The sequence below is a fragment of the Falco cherrug genome, chromosome 4 (assembly GCF_023634085.1).
Source record: "Falco cherrug isolate bFalChe1 chromosome 4, bFalChe1.pri, whole genome shotgun sequence".
NCBI classification, from domain to species: Eukaryota; Metazoa; Chordata; class Aves; order Falconiformes; family Falconidae; genus Falco; species Falco cherrug.
In genome coordinates this window covers 25,103,672-25,130,093 of record NC_073700.1, presented here as the reverse complement: position 1 = coordinate 25,130,093, position 26,422 = coordinate 25,103,672, and the positions used below count along the sequence as shown (strand labels likewise).

At 51.3% G+C, this 26,422-nt stretch overlaps 2 long non-coding RNA genes across 2 annotated transcripts in view; both read right to left on the bottom strand.

The window, feature by feature from the left end:
* LOC129735983 (uncharacterized) overlaps positions 1 to 10,991 on the bottom strand; it is a 62,870-nt gene extending 51,879 nt beyond the window's left edge. Inside the window, exon 1 of the long non-coding RNA XR_008732030.1 lies at positions 10,893 to 10,991. This is a non-coding gene — a long non-coding RNA (uncharacterized LOC129735983). The remainder of the gene's footprint in view (positions 1 to 10,892) is intronic.
* A 4,890-nt stretch (positions 10,992 to 15,881) lies between these two features.
* LOC114017063 (uncharacterized) overlaps positions 15,882 to 26,422 on the bottom strand; it is an 86,549-nt gene continuing 76,008 nt past the window's right edge. Inside the window, exons 4-5 of the long non-coding RNA XR_003561872.2 lie at positions 18,645 to 18,791; positions 15,882 to 17,191 (exon numbers count right to left, since the gene is read on the bottom strand). This is a non-coding gene — a long non-coding RNA (uncharacterized LOC114017063). The remainder of the gene's footprint in view (positions 17,192 to 18,644; positions 18,792 to 26,422) is intronic.

Genomic DNA, 26,422 nt, shown 5'->3' with positions numbered 1-26,422 from the left:
TTGAATTCACACGTCCTCCATCTCTGAGACTTGCCAAGCTCAAAAGTTTTAGTTTCAGTGATCAGATAAAACTTTCTCTCAGCACTGGACTGCTGAGTATATTAATAGAACTTCTTCAAAACAAATGAGAAGTCACTGAAAGTATCACAAAAGGAAGATAGCAACAACCAATCATTCCCCAACACCAACAAGATTCAGGATTTAACTATGCAAACATATTGTTGTTGCTCTGTGACCACGATCTCTAAACCATTGATTTGTAGGGGGACAAAGCACAGGGAGCCAGCCCACACTACTGTCTTGGGAGCACACTACCAGCCCTTTGATAATTTCAAGGAGGACATGTCACACAGAGCTCACATGCAGATTTGCAGGAGGGAATCCCAAGGGACTGTGCCTCACGGAAGCCAGGCAGCACACAGCATCCCCCGAGCATGTAGCAGACTCCTCCAATACAGCAAAAATACACAAAAGGACTGGGCTTACCAGGCCTGCACACCACCCAGTGTAAATTCACATGGCCCCCAGGCCTGCCCAGGCAGGATAAGACATCATTTTTCATCTGCAACTCAGACCCTCTTCTGTGGCAGAAAGAGCAGTAAACTCTCGAGCCACTCTGCCATGTATCTGCTGAACACAGGTAGATACGAAGGTAGCTGCACCCTTTGGGCATGTGGAGACAAATACATGGAAGGAACATGTCACTGAGGCCACAGGGTTAGTGTGTCCTGAAGCCTGAAGAGAGGCATCCCAACCCTGAGAAGGGTCATGCCACCACTGGGGCTGTCCAAAGGAGAGATGCTGGGGAGGACCACATCAACAGTGCTGCATGCATCAGGTGCTGCATCCCCACAGAGGTCCTGGGCTCCTCACAGCCCCAGGTGCCGGCTGGTCCCATCCTCCCTCTGCTGGTGTGGCTCAGGGCCATGTGGGCTCTTGGAAAGCAAGTGCATCTCTGTGCTTAGTCGCCCACTGGAAGCTGTTACCAGTGGCAGCTCCCTTCTGCCTTCCACAGACAGCCCCTGGGAAGATTGGCTATGACAGGTTTCAGAGCTGCAGCTCAGCACAGACATCTTGTACGCAGCACAAGGACAGAATTCCTTTCACACATTTCAGTGCTACCAACCTGCTTATGCAGCCCTGTCACCAGCATGTCCCAGAGCCTCCCCAGGATTTAGAAATAGCAATCACAAGGCCTCAGAGCTTCCCGAAACCATGCACGCATATACATGTACATCTTGCTGCAGGGAAATTGTGTCGAGGATGTTTTGCATCTACTTCTGAGTGCAGCCCTGACTCCAGCCCGGTGACAGCTTCGACCCCTGCATATGGCAGAGTCCCGCTGGCTGCATGTGCTGCTCTTCCTGGGAAGATGCAGCCAGTGAGCTGCCAGCAAGCTGGGGCCACCGCCACTGCTGTCTAGGAGCATGATGCAGGGAGGAGGAGCTGCACAGATGAGCAGCTTTACCAGAGGGGACAGGCACTTTGCTCCTGGCCACCTGTCACCACACATGCATCACACCCTTTAAGGTTCTTAGTCTGCTCTTGGACACTCCATGGCACTGTTCAGCCCTTTTCTGGCAGCACATAATTATGCAGCTACATCACTCATCATCGCCTGTTTTAGTCAAAAGCAGGACCCCTGATGGCACATTTGACTGCAGAGCCAGGTCAGTCCTTCCCTGGCTTTTGCAGGGCTGTAACACAGCACATGCCCACAGACACACACACCAGGCATTGCTCCATCAGCGGGCATCAGCCTCTCCAGTACAGCTCAGGCGTGCTCCAGCCCACCTCACCCAAGGCTCTTCCCCAAACCTCTGGCAGCCCCATCCTTGCACACACGTGTGCACTGCCAGTGGTGTGCACCCACAGACACACCTTGTCACCTCACCAGCAGCTCCTCACTCATTGCCACCAAATGCTTTTGGCTTTGGCTTAGTTGTGGTCACCGAGCCCTTACTGGAGGGTAAGTCACTACAATACCCCTGTTAACAAATCCCAAGTGCTTCATTCCTGAAAGGCGCAATAATTGCACAGATCTGGATCCCTGCAGAAAGTCCCACACTAGCATAGCTCATTCTGTGAGGGTTTTTGCCCTGTCCTTCCCCGAGCAGTGACCGTAGAGGCTAATAGTTTAATATTGTCATTTCTTTTAGGTTGTAATGTTCTCATTTTAGCACAGCAACTTATTTTTAATAGAGTTTGGAAAGACTTTTTTTGTATGTCTTCATTTCTACTCAAAGGATGTTTGCTCTCAATTTATTTCTGCTCTTCTTATCTTCTCAACAACTGCATCTCTTGTTCCAAGTCCTGCTCATTTTCTGCTCCTTATTGTGATTTTTCTTTAATTTCATCTTGTTCCCACACTTCCCAATCACACATTTCATCACTTCTGCTTCCCTATTGCCAACAATATGCGATTTCTTTATCTTAATTGTATCACCCAGTCATCTGGTTCCAGGATGGCATCTCTTTACCTCACAGTGCAGTCCCTTTAATCATTACTCCTTCTGGCATGTATAATAATAGCTGAGACAAGCTGTTAGCTTTCACCTCCCAGTTACAGTCACAAGTTTTTTTCATGTAAGTCCTAACGACAACACAAACTGAAAACCCTCCAGACATCACTTCATGCAGACTGCAGAAGAAACCCACCAGTCCACAAGCTCCTCTCCTCAGCTCCCAGCTGAGCAGCAGGGTGATAGCAAGACCAGCCCTTGAGGAAAAGCCTTTGAGGGGTCAGACCCAAGCCCTTGCGAGGAGCCCATGAGCAGAAGTCCCCATACACCATCCTGGCTGCCAACTTCTGCTGTCTGCTCCTGAAGTCACTCCCAGGGACATCTCCTTCCCACACAGCCCCTGCCAGGAGGTCTGGCAATGGGCAGAGCTCTCCATGGGTGAGGGAAATGCAGTCTTCCCCCACAGCAACCAGGACACCCTTTTTCCTCCAGTCTGCCAGGCTACACCTCCATGATGCCCACCTACCCACAAAGGGACAAAGCTCCACATACTCGGCAGCTGACCCAGCAGAGAGGGTTCCTCACCACCACTTCCCTTGTCTGGAAGCTCTTTCTCCCACCAGGCTGCAGGACTTAGGGACGAGACTTTCCTCAGTGCAGGGCAGAAGTTACTGACTAGCTGCACCATCTGGGTGTCTCTGCATACACCGACACTCTTGCACCATCAGGTGCTCTGGAAAACCAGCTATATGGGCTACTATGTGCAGTGCCTTCTATGTCTCAGGCCTCCATCCAGCCCCTCAGCTGACAGCACACCCAAAGTCTCCCCCCACAAGTCTTCAAATTACTTATATTTAGAGCATCTTCAACATGTGAGGAGGGGTCCTGCTCAGTGTGGGCAGTAACAGCTCCTCTCCAGGGTGACAGGAGGGGGACCAGCCTCACCAGACCAGGTTTGGAGAAGAGACCTTTGCAGGGCTGCCCAAGAGTTAAGAGGAGGCACCCTCACAAGAATTGATGGCTGTGCGCTTACTCCAACCACCACGCTAGCAGGCTTTCTGGTAAAAACTTTGCTATCTGGATCAACTTCTCCTGCCTTAGTAACAGCAGGAAAAGGCAAAGAGCTGTGAATGCATTGCAATTTACCAGCAATAAGAAGTTGTACATGCAGGCAGGAGTAATATTGATACCAGGAACTGCTTAAATGCTGCTGCGGGAGCTAGCACTGTGTAGGAGTAGCTGCATGTGTCAGACTCAGCACCTCTGTTTGTATTCTGACCCACAAGCACTGCTTAGAAGGTTAGCGAGATCCTGGCTCATACTGAGAGGAACATTTTACATATGTCAGAGGGTACTGTGGTGCCAGTGATGAATCAGCAGAGAAGAGTACCTGGTCACCCCATTTGCACAATGACAGAATTGAACTGGAACTTGAATAATATAGGTCAAACAAAAAAGAAAATGGAGTAGGGGGGATTATACAGCAGGAAAATCTGACAAAAGGAATTCTTTCGTCCAGAGGAAAAGCCTTTTACACAAGGTACCATATTTTGTATTCATCAATGTAAAGCAATCCCTGCTGATCTATCAGAGGTCTCTAGACAGGCTCATGCTAAAGGTCAGCAGCTGAAGTGGAGGAGGAATGTGCCCCATCAGCCCTCCAGGGCTGTGCTCATTCTCTGTGCTCCTGTCCTGCCCTGTGCAATGAGGCTGTGACCACAGCATCCAGGCATGATGGTGCTGCAGGTCAACAAAATTAACTGCTGTACTACAGCAAGAGCAGCACTCAGAAAGAACCCCTCTCTGCACCTTGGCATGGCTATAGGGTCAATTTATCCTTTAGAGCAACTGTACTTTTTGGGTTCAAAAGTTTAATATATCATAGGTGTAACAACTCAGAATCCTGGGCAGAGACAGAGCATGGAGCAGGTGGCCAAGCATTTCCAGAACAAGTCCATGAGCTGCTTCAAGGATGAAGAACTGTGTGTAGGCGAGAAAAGGAGAGGAGGTTTTTATTAAGTGGTAAGAAAGGAAGCAGATGCTGTGCAGTAGCTGGAACAGAAGGATGGCACTGACTGACCCAGATGTCTGTGCATTTATGTACAGGGAAGGAAAATGCACAAAACTAAACAAGGCTCTAGAGACAGTAGCAAATTTAACATTCCTGTAAGCACCACTGCCTCTGCTCCTGCCAAAGCAAGAGGAGAAGCACGCACAGGGTGCACAGGCCTGGAGGACAGTGCCACAGGCTGGTACTGAGCCTTTGCCTGAAAGGTTTTTAGGAACCAAGACAAGTACAGCCAACACGAGCGAAAAGGCAAAATGTGCAAATACTGACAAAGATGTACACAAGGACTATCAAAACATATTTTCAGCAACAGGCACTGGTGGAGGCGAGGGGAAGGTGCCAGACTGGTCCCTGGGAAGCACTAGCTATGCAGACACTCACCAAGCCCCAAACCCAGTTCTCCACAGGCTGCTCTAGAGAGCTCAGTTTCACGCTGCCCAGACAGGGGAATCCTGGGTCAAGGCATCCCCTGGCCCAGAGGACAAGGCCAGGGTGCAATTTATTTAATATGCTCGATCACAGGGAGCTGAAGGGTTGCAGGAGCAGGAAAATACAGCTTTTCAAAGGTGAAGACCAACACTGAAACAGTCATCCTTTGCAGTCACTCCAATACAGCAAGGGACTGCCAGGGTAAAGCATGAGCCTGCAGGGCTTTCAGGGAACAAGGTACAACAGGATAGCAGCAAGCCAACAGAGAAGCACAGCTTTTTTTTTTTTTTTTGAAGATTGCAGGAGAGCTCCTGCTCCAGCATCCACCCCTTACAAACCTGGACTCTGCTTCCTACTGCATTAGAGAAGAACCTTGTGTTTCCTCTGCTGGGACCCACCAAGGCAAGAGCAGCCAACACGACACTTGGAGCTTCAGCAGTTCCAGGGAGCAGGCAAGAGGCAGCAAGCAACGAGAGCACACATGAGAACCTTCCCTTCAGAAGTCCCTGAGGCTTGACTCTGCTGAACGCAACAGAGAGCTGCATGGCAATAACACTGCTTTCATTCCTCCTTATACCCATACACCAAACTTGTGTACTCATGTGGTTTAAATCTTAGGCATTCAAGGCATGTTGATGTATTCAAATATTTCTTCCATGCAAATAAGACTCTATATAATCCATTCTAGGCAGTCATAACTTAAACTGACAGCTACTAAAAACTGGGGGAGACTGCCATGGGCATGACAAACACAGATAACAATACTTAAATGTGAAGTGAAATGCACCAATTGTCAGCCCTGAAAAAAGATGGGGAAAGTCCTCCTAGGCACTCAGCGGTAAGTGAAATGGCAATTTACCTGCACAAGCCTAGGGCTCAGCCAGCAGGTCAGCATTGGCACTTGGGTTTCTCCCCTTAGATGGGAGTCACCAGAAGAAAAATAAAACCAAGGGATGCCATCTGAGGCAAAGTTAAAGTCTTCCCAGATAGAATCTCTTTAAGGGCACATTTTTCCCAAGGAAGAGCCCCAGCAGGCACCCCACAGCCAGACATGCTGCCCCTGCACCTCGCGCTCTGCACCACCCCAGGCAGCCTGCATGGGCAGAGCCCACTGCTCTCCCCCTCTCTGCACTGTTCAAAGACCATTGACCTTGCACTGTCCTCTGCCCTCCCTGCTTCCCCAGGGACCCTTCCATCCCTGCTAAGCACCAGGACTGCAGCAGCTCTCCGCTGTGGTCCCTGAGCCATTTCATTCTGACAGCCCTGCTCCAGCTGCCTATCCAGAGCTTTCCTCCAGCTCAGGCCAAGCTGATTATTGGGTTTTTTTTAAAAAAAAAAAATCATATGTATCTTGCCTGCATATACATTTGTGGGTAATAAGGCCAGAAGGGACCCGGTGAGCACCCAGTCTGACCTTGAGCCAAGCACAGGCCTTCAGACTGCCCTGGATAAATTCCAGTTTTCACAACCACAAATCTTTTTAGAAAGCAAACATTTGATCTTCACTGCAGCATTTCTAGTAAGGAAGAGATCCTAGGTGCATTGCTCCAGTGCTTAATTACACTCACAGTTTCCATTGTGTAGCTTCTTTTAATCTGAACTTGTCTGTCTTCAGCTGCATCTAGTCTGGCAGATAAAGGTCTGTCTAACAACAGAGCTGTCTGCCATCAGAGCTCCATTCCCTACTTAAGTACTTACGGGCAGAAGTAAGTTGCTTCCGCAGCTTGCCTCTGACAGAAAGTACAGGATCTCCCTCCTGCAGGCTCTCACCTTACAGTATGATTTCATTCTCTGTAATCATCTTGCAGCTCTTCTCAACTCTCCTTAGATGTCTGCTTCCGCCTTAGCACAGCTAGCAGAACCAGACATGCTGCTCCAGCCTCACTGGTAGGAGACAACCTCTGACTCCTACCTATTCTCTACAGCATCTGTCCAGCCCAGCTGGAAGCACCCCTTCCCCCCTCCAGGGTCACCAGTTCCCAGCAAAGCTTTCTCCTCCCTTTATCGACATTCTGTAAGACTTGGTTTCTCATTTACATTCTCTTTACATTTTCATTTTCTTTCACTTGTTTACATTTCTCCTAAAATCCTTCCTCCCAAATGATATGCTTCATAATTATTTTCAATTTTGTGAAATTAGCCCTTTAAAAGCACCAAGTATTCAGCCACAGATGGATTTGGATTTTATTGTCTTTATACATAAGAAACATGTCTGAGTCACAACCCCCTGCATCAAAGCTACCTCAGAGGCTCAGTTCAGTGACCAGTCCTTCTCTGTCCAAAGGAGAGCTAATGCAGAACCCTTGGATGCCACTCCTGAGCCAGGGAACTATCATGTATGGGTTTTGGAAATGCCAAGGCCATTTTCATTATGGTAGCATGGGACCTCTAGCACACACCACTCCAAGCAAAATATCCCACGCAAACCCAGTCTTTTCTCCCTCTTGCTGTAGATTCACATGGACCTGATCCTTCTGCTCCATCACACGTTCTGTTTTTCACAGCAAACACCTGCTACCATCCCACCTCATGCTCTGCATACCAGGACAACCATTGCCGCATATCTGAGATCACTTGCTACTGAGTTAGCAGCAGCAGAAGCATTGCTTCTGACAGAGACTGACCTTTCATCACCTTTGCCCCTGCCCCCCGCCATGTCTCCCAGAGACATGCAGCCCAACAGTTTTCTAGTTATAGGTTTTGAGCGTTAACTTTCCAGTTAACTTGCCCAGCAGGTCTCAGCAACAACAAATAGTTCAAATTGGCTCTCATAAATGAGCAGCTCTGAATCTTCTTGTTTATTACCCAAGCTCCTGGCACTGATGCATAGCAATTAAATAACTTTGTTAATATATCTTTACTAATTCCTTACTGCACAGACAGGGATGCCTTGAGATCTTATCACCCCTACTCACAGTCAGGGATTTATAAGCACATGGAGTGACTTAGATAAAGATATTCCAACTGGTGCATGAAATCATACCAAAGCTCTCCCCAGTACCCCCACAACAGGCTACTGCAGCTTTTGGGATAAAAACCCCACTGCTTCAGAAAAAGATGTTGCCCCTAGCTAGTTCTCTTTGAGAACCAAAGTTCCCTTCTAATCAAATTGTCATGCCAATGACTGTCTTTACCATCATTGTAATTAACCTTCTCATGCATAAAATGCAAATGATCAAAATGTTTCTCTTCTCCAGGGCTCTGTGTGACTCACACATCTGAAAGGAGCAATGGCTGGTCCATCCCTGCTGCTGGATGCATCCATATCTTCTCCTGGCTCTAGCAGGACAGCCTTCTTGCATTCATCTCCGCATGCACTAGCTGATCACCAGCACCACCTAAGCATAATCTCTCCTGCTCTTCCTTTTATCTCTTCTTCGAGAAGGAAGGGGGTGGGGGGATGGGGGAGAAAAAAGAAAAAACCCACAACCCCTCATAAACATCACCTGCTGCCAATGAAGCCTGCAGAGTGGGCACAAGGCAGGTGAATCCCAAGGGCTGTTCTGGGCCTGACCCAGGTGCAAGGGCACCCTGCTGATGGGTGCTACCCACTGTGCAGGGTTTGCTGGGGGGCAAAGCACTCCCCCCCTTTTGCCTCTGCGCTTCTGATAAAGCTCCCCTTTGGCGTGATACTCTGAGCCTTGCTTACCCAGATATCCCAAAGATTTTTGCTAGCTGATGCTGCTTTGCTTTCCCCTGGGAATGCTGTCTTCTGCGTGGGATGGTGGATAGCCACAGAGAGAACCACAGAGGAAGAGAGACAGAAACATGATTTCTTTTTTTGATCCCAGACCAAGGCACCAGCACTGCCACATGAGGTGGAGAAAATTAACTCTGAATCTGCCTAGTGAAAGCTCTTTGTTTCCAGGTGACATCTACCCAGAGGTCAGCCTACATGGTCAGCTTTCAGTTTTCGTGTCTGGAAAAGAAAACACACAAAATACTAGTGCTTTTCTCTGGCACCTAGCAACAGAACTCAGTGCTGTGAATAAAACCAGCCCAGAGCTCTGCAGGAAGTACAGGAGGAGGACAAGCCCTTGGGCTAATTTACAAGGAATGAAAACACTTTCTACACAATGTCCTGACACTGTGGCAGCCATTTTCTCTACACAAAACAAATCCAATATTTGTTGTTCTTTCAGCCAGGCTTTTCCTGCCCTAGAAACTGTTTTGAAGTGCTCTTAAGCATTCCCTGTGCTGCTAAATTACTTGTGGCTACTGAAGCACCCCCTGCACCAGGGACATTCAAGCGGAGGTCCCTGCCGAGCCGCCCAGGTGGGCCAGGGCCTGGCCAGGCCGCACACGAGGTGCACCCTGGTGGGGCCATGCAGCATGTGTCCTCTCCCAGAGCCTCGACAGCCACTCCTGGCCATGGCGAGCTCCAGCCATCAGGCCCTGCCATGCCGCCTCGGAGCGCCGGGCACACGGCCGCACCACTGCTGGCTCCCGGGGGCGCGGCGAGGCAGCATGTCACCCTCCCGTCGGGGAGAGGAGCCGGCCACAGGCTCACACCAGCTGCACGCTGCCCCTGGCCGGGGTCTCACAGGATGGGTCCCGGCTGGGGAGGCAGACCAGGGAGCTCCGGCTCCCCCCGCCAACCCAGCTGCCTGGCCCCTGCGCTCCTCTTCTCAGCAGAGCCTTGCAGGGAGTGAGGAGAGCACGAGGCCACATCTGCAGGAGGCAGCTGCCTTGCAAAGCCCTGAGAGCCACTGCTGTATCTCGTCAGACTCAGTTCTGGTGACCCGTTAAGAAAGGATCAAAAAAGCCCTTTCCTCACGTACCAGAAGGCAGCAGTTACCACCTGCACCAGGCTCCGAGCTGCAACACCAGACCAGCCTCAAGAGCACCCTCCAGCATCCCCCCTCCACCTCTCACAGCAGCTCGCGGCTCCCCTGAGCATCCCCAAGGAGCCAGGCACTCCCTGCACACCCACGCTTTGCTTCTTGGGCAAGGGATGACAAGGGATCGTCAGAGGCTGCGGGGCCCCGGCTCAGCAAGCTGACATCATGTGTCTGATGTTGCCAAACATGGATGAGCTGTTGCTAGAACAATCAATTTTTAAATATCTCTCTGCCTGTTACCCTCAGCCCTGCAGTAACTATAGTAACAGTGCTCCGGGCTCCCCCTCTTCAAAGACGCACAGCTGCGCCCAAGGCTGGGGGGGCTCTGGGGGCTGGGAGGGGGGCTGATGCCTCCTGGGCTCTGCCCTGGGATGCACTGCAGGTCACCTTGGAGCACCTCACCTTCCCTGCCCTAGTGGCACCATCCTGGGTTGTGGGCTGCCACCTCTGGGCGCTGGCACAGGCACTCTGCAGGCACCAGGCAGCTCCGGACCGCAAAGGAAGGGTTCCAGCACCGTGGGAATAAGGAATCCCAGGGGAGGGGCTGTACTGACCAGACATGGGGCTTCCACAGGGCCCTACCCCAACCAAGGGCAGCTGGTGTGGCCCTGCAAAGCAGTTTTCCTCCGGCACACACAGCTTTTGTCAATAGCTCGAACAGCCCTGGCATCCTGGCAGAGCCCATGTGTCTCAGTCCCCGGGCGCAGGAGAAGCGTCACCAGGCAGGCACTGTGCAAGTGCCCCAGCCATCCCAAGCAGTGCTGCCACCGGCATGGATGCTCACAGGGAGACCGCGCTCGTCACAAGGTAGGAGTGAAGAGTAAACCACATTTATCTTGTTTGCTGAGCTGAATTAAAGGATCAAGCCATTGATACCAGGATCAGAAGCATGAAAAGAAGAAACAGTGAAGTGCACTGCCAGTACCAGACACTCAGGTCGCTGCCAGCTGACCTCTCGGCTCCCCTCCGGCACGCACGGTGCTGTAGCAGCTGGTGCCCTTGCAGCAGACCTCTTTCCAGAGTGGGTGCAGAGACACAGCTCTCAGGACGCACTCTTGTCTGTTAAAAGCCCAGTTTGGATGGTGAGCTCACCCTCAAAGCGCTGCTTGCACACAGCCTGGTCCGGAGTGCAGCATCCCACCACCTGTACAGCAGGAACGCATCTCCCTGGTAGTGTGCGAGGGGGCCCGCTCCTGGAACCCCCACCCCAGCAGGAAATACGTCACGCTATGGTCTATGTCACCCAGCACACATGTAAGAGTACAGAATCTGTCCTTAGGCTTCTGAGGGGATGTTTACCTTGTTTCTCTCCCTACCTCCACTCTGCTCAGTAAAAATGCAAATGAAGTGTTGTCATTAAGTTCACTCTTTCTGCAATGCAAATGATGTGTGTGTTCCCTCTGTACCCACCTGCCTCCCAGATTTAGGAGGTGGAGAACAAGGAGGGAGGTGGGTTGGCTGAATTGCAACCATAATTGGGCTCCTCCTCAGACAACATACACTGTGAATTTTTCAAAATCATATAAATCATGTAATATCAATTATTCAATCATTCTGCTAATCCCAAGGCTTCCAGAAGACCTCTAGCTTTGTAAAATAGCTATACATGAAGTATCAATTATTGACAGCCTTGCCACCAGAGGATTAACACCCAAGAACATATCCCTTCTGAATGCAAGTGGAGCATGCAGTGCTCCCCAGGGAGGTATTACCTCTACTAGTCAAAGTGCTCTTGGAGAGGCTTCATCACACCAAATTCCATCACAGCATTTTATAAATCCTGTATTATTAGAGGCATTTATCCTGCAAACAACTTTGCAATATAATTCCTAGGGTGTTGGGGGTTTTTTTTCCTGACAATACCAAGGTCCATATAACCAAGGTCCATAAACTTAAGAGCTTAACACAGGGAGCATATTTGACAATTATGTATGCAGACAATTTCTGGAGTGTCTCATGGGATTAGCCTCTCTGCATACACACACTGTATCAAGCAGGGTCACATCTTTTGCACACAGTGGAAGCTGGGAGGGGGCAGCCCATATCACACATGAGGGTAACCATGTGCTCTGCCAGCCTTGTTTCCCTTCCCCCGGCACAAAAACACACAGCTGTATCCTCCATCTGAGCGGAGCAGGGGGTCAAACTTCAGTCTTCTCCCATAGATTTTCCACATGCTGCTGGGCATCCTGCTTACAAAGGGCAATTTGTCTGGCAGCTATCCCTTCCCAGGCAGGGATGCCCTCCTGGCCCTCTGCTGCTGTCGGGGTGCTTTGACGCAGAGGCAGCCCTGCAGCTGGGCATGCACCTTCCCCAGCGCAGGGTGCAGGGCAGAGGGGCTCAGGCAGATGCTTGCCACTCGCAATTCCGAAAGTGTTTGATGCAGCTGCTGCAGGCTGCGAAAAGCCAGGAGCCTGCCAGCACCATGCGGAGGGTTTGGATGCCTCCCACAGGCAGAAGGGGCAGAGAGAGTTAATTAAAATGCACTGAGCAAGTGTAAAGTTTTATTACAAGACACAAAGGTAGGCTGGTTTCTTTCTCCAACAGACAGATCTGCATAATCCAGCCCGGGCTCCTGCAGCTGCACTGCGTTGTGCATGCTGCTGCCACTGATATTGTTTTCATCTATTTTATTGAAAAAACACTATCCAAGGTTTAAGCTGCATAACAAGCCCTGCTGCGCAGTAATGTCTTTGCTTTCTTTCTGCAGACAAATCTAACTGGAAACTCCCAGGTAGTAAGTGACCATCCTGCAGACAGGCATGCCCATCTTCTGCCACCGCCTCTTCTGCAAAACTGAGAAACCTCAGGAGCCAACAGCGTGATGGCAGGAAGAGGATTCCAGCTCCACAGCAGGCTGCAGTTATACCCCATGCTCCCAAGCCATGCCAGCACTATTAGCTGAGCACAGGAGAGTTGCCAGCAGGGGTGAGGCACGCACATCTCTCCTGCACGGGCGACTGGATACCATGCCGTGGTGGCAAGTACCAATTCCCACAGGGAAACGAGCTGCACGTGAGTCCCAGATGAGACGGAGCCAAAAAACCCCATCAGTACCAGCAGGCTGCGACCTGCTCCAGCCCAGCCAGGCATGGGAGCTGGTGCGTGCCAGAGGGCTGGCTGGTAGCCCCAGTGCTGTCCCTCTGTCCTGGCCAGGGTGGGTTGCAGGGTTACCTTCCAGCAGGAAGCAAATGCCAGGTGGGAGGATCAGAGGGCACTGGCAGGAGAGGGAGCAACTCAAGCTCTGGGAGCGTGAGCAGCATGGACTTCAGGGCAATGCTCAGCCCTGAACTCTGCTGGTGCCGTTACTGCCAAGCAGGGAGGAGAGGAGCAGCGGGAAGCAGGATTGTGTAGGATCCCACTCTGGCAGGATGGAAGATTGCATAGAGGGGGAAGGAGGCAGTGCTGCCTCATTAATCATGATAAAGAACAGGCTTAAAGAGAACCTGGCTTTCAGCATAGTAATTAATGAGCTCTTTAATTTTAGGCTGTAACATCCAAACTACCCCATTAGGCAAAGAGCAGCTCAGAGTGTCCTTCCATGTGATGTCAGGGAGATGCATGGGGAGCTCTGGAGTGCAGAGCACACGGGACTTCTGCAGCACTAGAGGTGCTCTAGATCACGGTCTCAGCATGTCAGAGATTTAAAGCCCTCCTTACCAGGTCAGCCATTCTGCTGGCCTGGAGGAAGCCAGGGATGCCCCGTGCCTTCCCGCATTGAGCTGCCAGCCTGCCCTGTCCTTCTGCAGGGGCTCGGAGTCCATGCCTCAGGGGAGCACTGGGCTGCAGGGATCAAGATGGGTGTGCTGGACCAAGGAGGCAACGGTCCTCAGGCAGAGCTCCATGGCATCTGCATTGCTCAGAAGGAAGGATGCTAGCCCTACATCTGAGGACAGCCCAGAAGACGTGTATGGCACAGGGGACTGAGCATCTACACATACAACCTGCATGTCAGCTGGTGGCACGGCTGAGCCCAGGAAGCCTCCCAAACCTTAGGTGGTGGCAGGGACTGTGGCAGACGGGGGAGTGTTCAGGATCAGTGCTCCCACTGCAGCTCATTTCCCCACAAAAGCATTCACAAAGATCTTTCTGGTTCCCTGGTTGAAACCCAGCCCAATCTGCCCTATTCTAGAGTGTGAATACACTGTGTATGTGAACTGGAGATTTGTCCCACATATTTTCCTCAAAGACTGTATGTCTTTTCTTTTCTTTTTCTTTTTCTTTTTTTTTTTTAATAATGCCAGTCATAAATGTCACGTGTCGGAGCCCAGATCTCATTATTGTGAGCAGAGAAATGTATGCCATGCAATAAATTCTTTTGTGGGAAATAACCCTGGTGACTAGAGGAATTTATGAATTTATTACTCTTTGTAGGAGCCTTTCCTCCTATGACTTAAGGAGAGATCTATCATCCTACAGAAGACCTTGCTGGTTCTCTGTTTGGAAACCTTTATAAAGCTTTATGTCACATTCCCTGCCTTCATGTCCTAAGGATGCATTCCACATGAATCATTCATTATAAACAAGGCATTCTGAAACCAGGCATCAGCAGGTCAGCACCACCGGGGCCAGCTGTGCCAACATTGCTCCTGCATGGACCTCCTGCTGTGGCTGTGGCAGGGTGACTCAGTTGTTCACCAAGGCTCCTCCCTCCCCTGGTGCTCACAACTGCTGCACTTGGGACAACTGAGAGGTGGCAAGAGCCCTCGGCAGGGCAGCACCCGCACAGACCGGCCACGCCAGCGGGACCGATCTGGGCAGCCCCAAGCACATTTCCCAGGTAAGCACGGCCCTGCACCTCCAGGCCCTCTGTGTGATGCTCCCAGAGACTCACTTAGGACAAAGTCAAAAACCATAGAAAATCTCACTTCTTGCTGCAAGGAATCTTTGGCAGTAGCAATGGCCGTGGGAAAGGGTCACACAACCCCTGTCTTGTCACACCGTAAGCTGAGGACCAGTAGACCTGCCGTGCTTCACCATCTATCCACCCTGAGCAGCCTGAGGAGCAGAGCTCAGCGGCAGCCACAGCCATTCTTCAGCACCTACCGGCTCCGGAGAGCAAGCCCCTGGAATAACGCAAACAGCATCGTCCCTGTCCCTTCCCCTAGCACCTCTGGCCCGCACGCTGCCTTGTCCTGTGCCCTCCGGCGCGGCTGCTCGCCACCTGCCAGACCCGCTTGCTGGAGGAAAGCTGGGTGTGCTCCGCTCTTCCAGCACGGCACAACAGCACGGGCTGCCCAGGCCCGCCGGGCAGTTGCCCAGCCCAAGGAGCACAACCCAGACGCCAGAGCCTGCAGGCGAACCCCCGTGTGCTGCAAGGCACCGTGCCCACCGCGGGGCTGCCCCTGCCCGGCGTGGAGGGCTGTGGCGTTGCCAGTGCCACACCTGGAGCGGGGTCCCTGCACCCTCTCCAGGTGCCCCGGGGGCTGGGCTGTGCAGCTGGGAGCGGGCTCAGGTTGCCTCCCTGCACCCACTGAGGTGGCACCATCCCAGAAAGATGGGACTTCTGGCAGAAATTACATACTTTTGATCTTCTAGGTATATCATTTGCTTTCTGGGGACACATGGCTCACTTCCTGAGCAGGGACTGAAGACACCAGCGCTGGCTCTGCACCCCACCCAGTGCATTGGGCCATCACGGCATGCACTAACGGAGCTTCACCCCACCCCAGTGCCAGCCTTGGGCAGTGCCGCAGCCTCCTCTCCCTCCCAAAGCCAGCAGCTGCAGCATCGCAGGGCACAACAGAGGTGGCTTTGCCCCCGGGCTCAGGGGAGCAGGCTGAAACCAGCTGGCATGCCTCGCCTGGGAGCTGCCCCGCGGAGAGGCCACAGGCCCCCTTCTCCCGCCCGAGCATTAAACGATCTCCCAGCTTCGTGGCAAACGGGCGAGCATGCCGTGGCGGTGGCGAGATGGGAATGGCAAATGTGGAACATCAGAGGAGTAAATTGCGTCAGTTCAGCTCCAGATAGCGCATTGGAGCGAGAACGCTCCTGGCAGGACACCGCCTCGGTGCACAGGTATGGGTGCGTGATTGCTTAATGACAGAGCCGCTGTAAAATTATGCCTTGTTATCTCATTGTCAATTTTACTTTAATATACATTTGAAATACACAGAATACAAACCTTTTCTGTAAGATTACAAAATGCTCGAGCACTTCTGCAATTTGGATGGCAGGGGATCAATTATTTGGGCATGGTTTTGCATATAATGGTCTGCAACAGATTGTAAAGTTTCTCAGTTAGCGAAGCAATTATGAATACTGAATACAAACTAATGGCTAGAGAGTGGTGGAATGGGGCCATCTGGACTCGGAGGCATGCTTCTGGCTACGAGGGGAAGGAGTGCAGGGAGGGGACTCCTTCAGCCGAATGCCCTAAGTACTTGGATAAGTGTGTGATCTCCTGCTATAGCAGGAAAGATGTGGTGTAAGAAACAGTGTCCAAGAACAAAAATAAACATAAACATAAATACAAACACAAATGTAAAAATAAGAAAGAGAGAGAAGTGTCAGAAATTGTTTTGCCAAGACAGAAGTTCAGACTTCACTTCAACGTGATTACTGTTTATTTCAGAAGACCAGATCACCTCATTGGTTTAATGATTCAAAACACATTATTTTTAAAAATCCTTGAAAGCTTTCACAAACAGACTCCTATCTAGCCAAGCCCAGCTGGCAAAGCTCCTGGGTGTGAGGACAGATTTGTTTATCATTTCTCAACAATGAATATTCAGGTTTATTTTGTTGGAAAAGGAAGTAAACCAGGGTTTTGACAATCCAAAGGGGCAACCATTGCCCTAAAACAACAGAGCTGAGAGGGATTGCTGTGAAGGGCTCCAGCAGCTGCCTCCTTTACAGCATCCCCAACACAGGGCTCAGACGTGCCGTCCCCAGGCTGTCTCTGGCTGACCGGTCCCGGGCTCCCCAGCACATCGAGAACCCCATCTTGCTCCCCACCACTGTGCCCATGGTCTTGTGCCACCTGCCAACAGCAGCATGCAGACACACCAGTCTTGCGTTTCTCTGCAGTGTTTCAGCACCATCACGCCCACGTCTGAGCCCGGCACAACTGGAAGCATCTCTGCGTGAGAGCCCTCGCAGATCCAAGTAGCCTCGGGTGCAGGAGCACTGTCCCGCTCCCCAGGGCTGTCCGTGCTGGCTGAGCGGCCCTGCTCTGCACACAGCCACAGGAGTTGGAGCTACAGGCTTTATTTCTTGCATTTTTCAATCCATTCATAAAAAATGCATGTGGGATGAAAGGTTTTACACAGCAAACAGAACTGAGATTTAAGGCTACAAATGTCAGATTTCACAACGCTCCGTCCATAAAACTGCTCGGAAGAAAGTCACATCACCAGCAGCATGGACCGGGGGATGGAACCACAGATGTCCTAAAAGTAAATGAAAATGACATTAGGAGTTATTTTTCTCCTACTTTTAAAAATCAGCCTAGCAGGAACATCAAAGTAATCCATGAGTCTGGTCATTCCTGTAACACATTGGTATAAATCAAAAACAAAACTGTGGTCGAGTCAGGTAGAAAATCATCTTCTAGAGACATCCAACTGAGCTCAGCAAAGGAGAAAAGGCTGACACAACATCTTTAAACATTTTTAATTACCCTGTCAAACTGACAATTATAGAGCTAATTATTAGAAAGACAATACCAGATATACTGAATAGCACATCAACAGTGTTTTTATGTAATTATGCAATTTAATGAATTGAAGGCTACAGTAATGGGCTATATCTGGTTAATTAGGGACTCCCTTTCTGCTAATAATGCCATTTATTTTCAACTCACTATATTTGTTTTTTCTGTAAAACCAGGCATATTTCCACAGATGATGAAAGATTCTTCACAGCAGCTCCTATGCCCCTTCCATTATTTATGGTATGCAGGATTTTTCATTGGGGTGGACAATGAACTCCAGCTAGCTTCTCTTTCATTTCCAGCTTTGCCGTATTCCCTAGGGGTTAATTACATCCCTGGGCCGGGCTCCTGCCGCTTCGCTTCACTGTGGTTGGCATCCAGCCTATCGAAAGCCACTCAGCACCCTGGGAATGGCATCCTCCTCTGAGCCCCCACCCCAAACCCAGCCCAGTGCTGGGGTGCAGGTGGAGGGACAGAGCCCTGCCCAGGCCACGAGGTCCCCAGGGGCCCCTGGGCAGGTCGAGGCTGCCTGTGTCTGGGGCTCTTGCAGGTTGCGGGTGGGGGGCAGTAAGTGATTCCCAGGTGACCCCTGCTCAGCAGCACCCCTCAGACCCTGCACCCCCACCTGCCACAGCACCCCCAGCTCAACCAGCCCCCAGCCCCGCTCCTGCAGCCACTGGGCAACGTGCCCCATACAGCTGGTGGGGCTGCTCGGCTGGCACAAGCCACAGGAAGAAAAATAAATAATTTAAACATTTTCCCTTGCAGATAAGTTTTTGGAAGTTTTGAAGCCTCCTAATTCCTCATTGTTGGATGAAAATTGTCTGATAAATTATTGATTGTATTTTAAATGTACCCACAGAAACCATTTTAATTCTTCTTTTTTCTGTTCAGAAATAATTAACCTCCTCTAATTTTTTTAATCACTTGAAGATATTTCCCGTTAATTGTTACCTGGAGGGGAGGGGCCCTGCCTGCCACACAAGCCCACCATCTTCGGGAGAATCCAAAAGGAGGAATCAGCTGTGGGAAACCTCATGGCCACACTCCACTGCTGAGCTAAACCCCCATATCCCAGCTTCCCACAGCGTTCCCTGAGGGGGATCTGCCATGCCAGCCTGTCCCCGAGGAGAAGAGGCTCTAAGGAAGAGGGCTGGTCCCCTTATTTCTATGGTTCAGCTTGTACTCACAACACCTCCATCCATCCACAGGTCCTTACCCCTGAGGCCATTCTGCATCACCTTGCATCCCATTTTCCTCCCCAAAAGCAGGGCTGTCCAGCACCAGGGCAGACCCCGAGCCCCACAGCTGGAGAGGTGCCAGTGGTGTCACTGAAACTGGGAATAAGAAAACTGCTTAACATCAATGTAGCACGAAGAAGCTGGCATTCCTTTATTACAGCACTGGATGCATGAGGGATCGCTCCACCTAACGTGCATGCCATACGTTACATTCAGGCAAGATTATATAGACCATACATATGTTTATGCATTACATTACTCAGAAGAGTCATACACATTCATTCATTTCCTAAGGATAGGTGGTGCTATGTTAATGAAGTGTTGTGCATGCTCCTTACAGGTATTTAAGAAAACTTCTGGGGGTCTCAAACAACAGCCGGTTCCCTAGTAACAGCTGACTGAGAACTGAACCTCAATTATCTTTCCCTGTACGGACTTGTCTTGACCACAGGTCAACTTCTTTCAGCAAGTTTGGTTTCAGATCTGGCTTCGCAAGAAGATTTTTTGGTTTAGTTCCTTCTGGAATTCTTGATTAACCTTCCCTTAACAATACAATGTTGTGGAACAACTGTTTGATGGTAATGATCCATTATGCTGAAACAAACAGTACGTGGTGCCAGCAGGAGCTGGGCAGGTCAGGCAGCCATGCTGCGAGCACAGCAGAAGCGATGGGGAGCAGCTGGCAGAAGCCAACCCTCCCCCCCTGCAGAGCCCCTAAACACGGGCAGGCTGGGGATGATGGGCAGAGGGGCCTGCTGGGACCAGAGCAGAGTGGAAATGGGTCTCTCCTGTGCTGAAGCAAACTGTCGGCCCCATCACTGCTGGCTGGGCGCTGCTTTACCCATCCCCAGTGCACAATTGTTCGCTTACACCCTGCGCAGGAACCAGGTTGCCTCTCTCGGTCACCTGCTCCTCCACAGCTGGCTGGGATATGCCAAGCAGACCCAGCCTGGCTGTTCAGGAGTACAAATGAGAAGCACCGGGAACATTATTCTTGGCATAAATGTGAGCTGGAATGTGCAGCCTGCAGTCTGTGATAACCTCTGGTAGCCTGCTCTAGTGGGGAGCACAATGCAGCAGTAAAGGAAAACACAAGAGGAAAATACTGCTAAAAATCCTTGTAACAGTGAAGCAGGAAAAAGGAAAGCTACACTATCTTAGTAACCCTGTCCCTAACCAGAACAGCAACAGTAAGGGCAGTGCAGGAGTCCTCCTGAGTCCTAGCTCAGCTCCAGTCAATGATTGTTGCCTGAATGACCCATGGGAAGGGGAATTTGTGCTGAGAGATGTCCCCAGGCTGGGAGGGCACCAGGTCATGGCATGGCCCATCAGCCGCTCCCCATTACCCAGCCACTGATGCTCAGACATTCAGCACTGAGGGCTGGCCCCAGCCAGTTGGACCAACACACCACAACAAACAACACTTAGGATCAACAAGCAGCTCTACGGGGAGTCACCTATGGGATGGGACATGTACTCCTGAATACACATCAGAGCAGGATGGACCACTGCCCTTGGCATGGAGGGGACACTGTGCACACAGAGTGAGGCAGCCTGTGAAGACACTAACTGCCCTTGCAGGCTTGTTGCAGAACGTGGAATCTGACTAAGAGCACCACTGAGGATGGATGTGCTGTAAAAAATGTGGGCCAGGAAAAGACAGCAGTGGTGGAGACCAGGACCAGGAAAAAGTGAGATCTGGAGAAGGTATTCCTTAAGGACAAGAGAAGGTAAATTAGATGCCAAGAACAAAAAAGATGCATCTGGGACAGCAGCTCTTAATGGATAGAAAATAGCTTAAAAATTGAACTTGCCCCATCACTTCTGCAGGGTAAGTCATTGAGCCACATCTGCCACCCCTTGCTCTCCTGCAGATGCACAGCAGTGGGAGCTGCAGCTGACACACCACCCATGACTAAGGAGCAGCTGGTGCTGAACGCTCTCCTCTGGCTGTGCACAGGAGACACCTATCACAGCTGAAGGGCCCCAAATAGACACCAATACAAGCTAAATTTGGGCAATATTGTTGCCCACCTTGACTAAGTGGGCAACAGAAACTCAGTTATGGGGCTGGGAAAAGCTGCCGACAAAGGGCGTGCTTGGATCACAGGGCAAAATTGCAGTGCTGCTCACTGCAAGGGACACAGCGACCCACCAAAGATGGGTTTGAAAATGTGGGTGGTGAAGCTTCTGCTGTCATCTCTGAGTCAGACAGTCACTGTCTCCACAGGTTATTACAGGCACTGCTTTATGCGCTGCCCAACTCCGAGGGGAAAGCTCAGCTCCCGGGTTTTCACCTCTCCTTAAGGCAGAGGTGCACCTGCACAGACAGGGACTGTGATGCTGACAGTCAGCCCACACACACCATCTGCCAGTCTAAACCACCCCTGCTCTTTTGCTTTTGTCTCAGTAGCTCATTTAACTCTTGCTATGGAATGGGTTGGCAGATCCCAAAACATAGATAAAAATAGTAGTGTTTCACCCCAGCAGCAGTGGGAAATGTCATAGTAATGCATCAGCTTGCTCAGGTTCTGGGGACACTTGGGTCCTTTCAATGCAGCTGCCAGTATGTATTTAAAGCAGGTCATACTATTGAGCTAAAAAGGCGAAGATGCCAAATTAACTTTTCTAGTGGCCACAGACACAAAGAACGTGAAGTGAATGGGATGAAGGAAAAGTCTCTTTCTGTACGGAGTGTCAGTAGAACTTGCCGCCTGTGCAAAAGCCTGGTGCCCCACAAGCTGGGTGGTGTGGGCCAGCTCCCCACTCAGGGCCAGGTCCTCCCAGGGTATGGCAGGCAGTCCCCTTTCTACAAAGCGCTGTAAGATCTGACAAATGAAAGCATAAAATCCATTTTATCTGATTTCCATTTTACTGGCATTAACGGCACAAATATTTGGCAGGTGACTTCCTTGCCGAGTTTTACTAGCTTTGCCTACATGCACACCCAAACACGCTAAAGGACTCGCCATCTAAGTGAAAGCTGTTGTTAGGAAGGAAGAAATTCAATAACGTACTTGTAAATTAATAAAATCCTGGCAATTGTGAAAACATCCTGGGCTTTTGTTGGCCTGGAGATTTATTCAGTCCTGCTGGCTTCCCAGCTGAGGCAGAAAAGATCATAAAGCTGCCAAGAGAAGTGCCTCTGCAAAATGTTCCAGGCTTAGCTATAACATTCCTCTACCTGCTGGCACAACAGCCAAGGTGCCCCAAAAATGCTGCTCAGTGGCATTAATGCTGATGAGAGTTGACCATTCTGCAGTTTGGATTTGGTTTGGGGGCATCTTTTAAAGCTTCATTCTTTCTAGGAATATAATAAGCCTCACACTGTGTTACGTGCCCATCAAAATCAGCACGGTCCATGAGAGAGTGCTGGGAAAGCTGTTACAGGGATCTGGGCTGTGCACCAGCTCCTGTCTGCAGCCACTCCAGGCTCCGCGCTGTGCTGGTTCACTGCTCGCTCAGGCAGCAGGAGCTTTTGTAAAGCACTTCCAGGACACACCTGCCTCACCCCTGAGCAGCCATTTGGCTCCTGGTTTCACTTCAGGTTGCATCTTCAGACACCCGTGTGAGCTGGGACCGCTGGCAGTATCCCACTTCCCTACCATCAGCCCTGCATCGGACATAAGGGAGTGATGGAGACTTGGCCAAACAAAGCTGCTTCTCTGAGCTGCCCCATCCCAGCTGTGTACAAGAACCCTTCATAAGTTTAGGCAGAATAAAGCATTTTATCTTTGAAGACACATCAGCATGACAGTCAGACCATGAGGAGGGTAATGGGGTCAGTCAGGCACCCATGCTGCTGTGGTACACCAGTGCCTCCATGGCAATGGGGTCCAGGAGCAAAAGCTGCCCCCAGCCATCTCTCCAAGGACTGCCGGCAGCGATTGCAGCTTCCCTGAGAAGAGCCTCTGCTGAGTTGCAACGGCAACAGCATGAGGATAAGCAACGCCCCGTGCCCCATTAAGAGCAGGGGCACACAGGGCAGGGAGACCAGCCTGACCCCTGCAGCGCTGGGAGCTCACAGCCAGGGCAGGCAGGGAAGGCAACTGTCGAGCTCTGCCAGAGCACAGCAGCAGCAGGAGCGGCTGTCTGAAGTGACATCCGCATTCTTGCTCCCACCTGTTAAACAGGCCACACACAGATCTCTTGCCCTCACTCCCCCAGTGGGGCTTTGAGACAGCAGAACATTTTGCTCCTGCGGTATGAGTCAAATGCATTAACTCCAACCCTCCAGGGAGTCTCAGCACTGTACCTACCTCTGCCACTTCCCCTGGGTCAGCAGCTGATCCAACATTTTTCTGACTATCTGCCAAGGCAGCAGAATTCACAGCATTTTCCTTGGGTTTATAAATGCTCCAGAGCCCTGAGCTCAGGCACAGGAGCTCCATGCCCTCTATGAGCAGCATCATTACAGGATGGACCCCAGCTGAGCTGCCAGGGCTGCCGGTGGGATCTCTGCCATGCAGACTTGCAGCCCAGATCCCCACAAACGAGAACCCTGCTGCCCTGCCCCACGCTAGGCTGGCTCTGCAGGCTCCCCGCTTTGATGAAACAACACATGGCTCTGCTCCTGCAAAGCTGAGCACATCCACCAGCACAAATGCAACGTGCCCAGCTCTACTGGCAAGAAACCCCCATCAATAACTGGCAGCACAGGCCACTAGCACGGGATGCCTGGCCTTCACAGGTGCAGCAACGAGGCTGCGTCCAGCGACTGGAAAGGGCTGAGCAGCGAGAGGACACTGGGGCTGCAGTCAGACTTTGCCAAATATTTAATAGAAAAATGATCCAGAACCAGCACTTCTGAGGAGCAGCAGCATTTCATTTTCATCGGGGAATGCTCAGCTAGCTGATTTTATGACAGTATGTCTTTTTTATATATATATATATAAAATTTGTGAGTGAATTTAGTGCTTGTGAAACCAAAGGCGTAATAGCACTGGCCAGAGCCAAGGATAAGGTGGGAAGATAGGCCAGCGTCTCGTGGCCATGAGGCAGCTCAGCACTGTGTGCAGTACCACTAGTACCACACTCAGGGAAGCAGCTGCCCTGCTCTTCCAGCTCTCCAGAGCAGGTACCAGGCACTTCCTGGAGTTCAAGTGCTCGGTCTGTCAGGAGGAAAATCTCCACCAGTCTCCATGTGATAGTCATGAAAGGAGAAGTTGCTTGCGCAAGTCCTCCTGCAGTGCAAGTGATACATACAAAGCTTCATGCAGCTCTGCCTGCAGATATTTATACTGGTTGTCTCCAGAGCGGTTACCCAAAATGTCCCAAGAGGCAACAGAAAGGAAAGAAGTAACTTGTTTAATTTCCCTCCAAGGCAGGCTATAAGAAGAATTGAGCTTCTCCCCCTCCTGCACAGAAGAGTGCCTTCCCTGCTGCGGTTTCTGTCCTCCAACTGCTCCTCATTTCCAGGGTGGTCCAGTACTGGGGAGCCCTGGGAAACATCTCAGGCACACCATTGTTTCCCTCAGCATTGCTCCCTGCTTCCAGCTCTGTCCTCAGTCTCCACTGTCTTTGGATACATTAATGCCAAACTGTCTGCGAAACTGCCCAGGCCTCCTGTAACACTGTCTGTACAAACAGTAATGACCACGTTGATGCAACATTTCCTCTGTATGAAAATGCACTGCCTCAGCCCTGGGCCCCCACCCCTCTTGGTTAACTCAGCTTGTCTCCTGCGTTCTTCCACTGCCTTATCAGCTGTGCTAAGGCTTGGTCTTCGTCTCTCTTCATCTCCCTTTCACGCAATGACACAGGCAGATCTTTTTTCCAATCATTTACACATTTTTGCTACTTACAGTCTAAGATTTTCTGGCTGATAACAAAAGGGTCATCAGGAGGGACATCCCCATCACTTTGCTCAATTGACTGCCTCTTGCATCTGCTGGGCTTTTGAATATCTAGGGTGCACTCTGCTCTGGCAGGTCTTTGGCAGGAGGTCAGATTGGATAAGCAGAGATCCGAGCTCAGTTTCCATCTAGTGATCCACCATCCATTAGCTAGCCGTACAGGCTGAGTGGGACTGCACAGAGCCCACAGGGGAAGGCAAGGGGCCAGCAGAGCTGTGAGGGCAAGACAGTCATGGCACAGCAAGGCAGAAGCTGCTCAGGCACAAAAGCAGCACCGGTCTACAGCAAACATCCACTTTTCTCCCATGCCACCATCCCATCGTCCCTGGATCACAACCCCCTGGTGCCAGAAGGATACTGGTGTGCTGGGAGGCGCACACAGAGAAGATAAGGGGGGACCGCGGTGCTGACCCTTAAAAAAGCAAAAGCCCACCTCTCTGCTTGTTCTGCAAGCCAAGGGGAGGGAGAGATAGAAAGCAGGGTGGAACCTCAGGCTTCAGGAAAACAGCCCTGGAACTGCCCCAGAGCCAGGGCAAGAGCGGAGAGGCACGGCCAGAGCAGAGCGCAGCACTGGACCACAGGGCTGGTCTGCTGGCACAGCACAGCCCAGTCCCATCCCCGTCCATCACCGGCTCCCCTTTGCCAACGCTGCTCAGCACCAGGTGCCACGCAGCCGTGACCCGCAGAGGCGCCCACCCTGCAGTGCCCACCCGGCTGTCACCCCACCAAGGCGCCAGGGTGTCCCATCCCACTCTTGAATGCTGACCATGAGAACAGCTCCTTCCCACCCCAGCACAAAGGTCAAACCCAAGATTGTTCTGATGACCGATGTGTGCGGGGGAGGGGGGGGCGGGAGGCGTCTATAGGGCAACAGGAGCCGTCTGCTTTCTTGCTTTCAAATGTTTTTGCAGAGCTCCATCTAGGGGGGATGTTGCTGGACAAGGCTGCAGAGCGAGGTAAGTACCAGTAAACAAGTAAATGGCTCCTTCCCCTGGCCCGAGGCCTCTTGTCACACACTTACAGTGCTAATTAAAAAGGGAGGGAACAGCCCATAAATTTTAGAGTTTATTCTAACTTCAGTTCCAGCTGGTTTTAAAAGAGCTGATGAAGGTAAGTGCATCTGTGCAGATCAGTGGTGCATCACAGACAGAGAGCCAGAGCGCTTAATTAAATGTTATTCTAGGAATAAAATTTAGCCCTCATCGGACGAGACTGAATATTAAAGCATCAATTTCCTGAAGGAAACCGGCTGTAATCAGAGTCTCCTGCTATGGGAAAGCAAAAATAATCGCAGCTACTGACACCAACATCCCTCAGACAATGGTGGAAAAAAGTACCACGGCTGTGGAAATGCACACAGCTGCAAAGGACAAAGCTGCCCGGTGGGGACAGCAGCTCCTGGCGAGGTCCCACGGGCACGCTCTGCTCTGCTCTGGCTGGTGCCTGTGGCAGGGAGCCCAAGTCCTGCAGGAACCCGCAGCTCCGAAAGCGTTCCTTCTCCTGGCAGGCCCAGTACAGCACGGGGGTCCCAGCTCCCAGGAGCTGGTTTTCAGGCGATTGTATGGTTTCGAGCAGTTCTGAGGCTCCTCACAGGCACGGGAAAGCTCTGCCTACCCAGCACTGAAGGATCAGTCCCTCTTCTGCAGACATGCCGGCCCCAGTCTGGCAGAAACACTGCCGCTGGGCTGTGTCCAGGCTGGCGCCCGTATGCAGATGGGAAGAAATGTGCACCCTCACCCTGTCCAACCTGCTCTCTGCACCCACCCAGGCACTCGGAGCTTCTCCCACGGCCCTTCCAGCAATGTCTGACAGTTGCTCTTCCATTCTGCTGGCACTCGAGGCACTGCTGCCTGCAGCCTGCCCGGCCGCCCA